This window comes from Octodon degus, unplaced genomic scaffold (assembly GCF_000260255.1).
Source record: "Octodon degus isolate 3935 unplaced genomic scaffold, OctDeg1.0 scaffold00142, whole genome shotgun sequence".
Taxonomy (NCBI): Eukaryota; Metazoa; Chordata; class Mammalia; order Rodentia; family Octodontidae; genus Octodon; species Octodon degus.
In genome coordinates, this window is record NW_004524718.1 from 1,378,636 (window position 1) to 1,381,036 (window position 2,401).

The following is a 2,401-nucleotide window of genomic DNA, read 5'->3' on the forward strand; positions in this document are numbered from 1 at the left end:
GAGAGAGAGAGAGAGAGAGAGAGAGAGAGAGAGAGAGAGAGAGAAAGAGACAGAGAGAGACAGAGACAGAGAGACAGAGAGAGACAGAGACAGAGACAGAGACAGAGACAGAGAGACAGAGAGACAGAGAGATTTACAGGACCCAATTAAGTAAATAGATATTAGGAAGTTGTTTCAGGGAAAGTTGTAGAAAAACAAATGAACTGTGACAAACATAAAAATGGCTGAAATTTTCCAAAACCTGAGGACATCTATTGACATTCAGATCTTGGAGCCTGAAAACTTTTTAGCAACAGAAGTTCTCTTCAAGACACATTATAATCAAACTTAGAAAAATCAAAGGGAGAGACAAAATTTTTAAAATAGAAAACACTCTAAGACTTGTCTAAATAAATTATTTTAGATTTCTCAGAAGATTGAGAAGGCAAAAGATTGGTGACACATACAGTGCCCTGAGAATAAAAAGCAACAACAAATAAAATCATGAAAAACTGTGAAGAAATAATAATATACTTAGTAAAGTTTTTCTTCAAATGTTCGAATTAAATTCTTTTAACCCAAGAACTGAAAGTATTCGTGTCCACTAAACCAACTTCACCAAAAAAGGGGAAAAAATGCTTCAAGGAGTTACATAACTGAACTAAGGAAACATGCTCACTTTGGCAGCACGTATACTCAGTCAAAGAAAGATAACTATTCCCATGCTCTCTTGGAAATGTGTAAAATAATAAATTCACAGGACAGAAATCACAACAAAGAAAGAGAAAGTAATCTGAACACTTTAAGATAGAAATCCACAAATCCCAAAGATAAAAAAGAGAGGAAAAAAGAAAAAAAGCATTTACAAGAACTTGTAACAAAGAAAGTCTTTATGTATCAATTAGAACCTTCAATGTAAGTGGATTAATTTCCTTAATGGAAAAATCACAATGTCTGAAGGGAAAAGGAAATGTAACATGAGGCGTCGTCCCCTTTTAGGAAATTGCTACCCTGTTGATGGCTGACAGCAAGGTGACCCACACTGAATGCAAGGGCTGGAAAGCCTTAGTCCATGTTAGAGAGAGCAAAAGTGGGAAGGAAGGCATATATGCACTTTCACTGGAATGTCCTTGAACTGGAGCATGCAGGGAAGGATCCCTGGGCTGAGCTTGCTTGATAGAGTATGTCTCTTGCTGCCACTGCCATAGCATGGTCTATCCAGAATGACATTTCCAAGACACAGATCCAGCCCCAAGCAAGCTGTTTCCTATAATCCATAGGAACTGACAGATAGTAACTCCAGGATCTCTGCTGGCACTTTCTCTGCTAAGAACGCTTTGCATGAGGAATAGAAATAAACAAGGCCAAGGCATGATCAGTGAGGAACAAGTGCCCACACTCACTCTCCCTGGAACCTGTCCCCCAATATGCTTTAGTCAGGTTTAGGGGAAGCTGACTGCGCCAAAACAAGATCAGTGTTATCTGCACCTTGATTAAAAAGCAAAGAATAAATAACATCACAAATAATAAACACAATTTTCTTCCCAACCCAAAAGGCAGGTTCTAGAATGCTATGCTGCAATGCAAACAGAAACACACACACACACACACACACACACACACATACACATGCACGCACACAGGCACGCATGAATCAATATATAAATATAAAGTATATGTTTTATATAAGTCATAGATAAATGACATGTATATGATATAAAACAAAATTTGCTTGGGTTTTGAGACCTCATACAAATGGTCATCAGGGAAGATATAACAGGACAATACAGCATAAACTTTCTGAATTCTTTTTTTTCAAAATTTTATTGATAAACAGATAGCAATGAGACAGTTTCAAATCAAATCAGGAGTACAGTTTCAACAAATAACACACTGCATATATTCTTCTTAGTGGTTAATTGCTGTACAAGATGCAGACTTGAGATCCTATTTACAAACAGCATTAGAACAAATCATTCTATTCATTAAGAGAATGCAACTATATATCTATCCTAACCACTTGGAATACACAGATACAAAATGGACATTCATCGGTATACACCATTTTTTTCTGAGTTCTGTTATTTGAATATTATAGGTGTGTAAACTCAGCAAAATATTCTAAAAGAGTCCAGTAGCCCATAATAGCATTGGGTCTTCTTTTTAACTGGCAATGCCAGAAATTATTGACCTGAGTCCCCCACAGCTCAACATAACAACATGACTTTACTTCCTATATTTCGTCTTCATACTTTTCTACTGGATAGTTAAGACCAAGGTAAAGCAGGACCTGTGCAACAAGAGTTGCAGCTTTTGGGTCTGAAAAGGTCAGTGAAATCCCCTCAGGATTTATCCTGAGATCCTGTACCTCAGATTGTAGAACCTTTGTCAGTGCAGCCATGTGGATGAGTCACAGCCATTG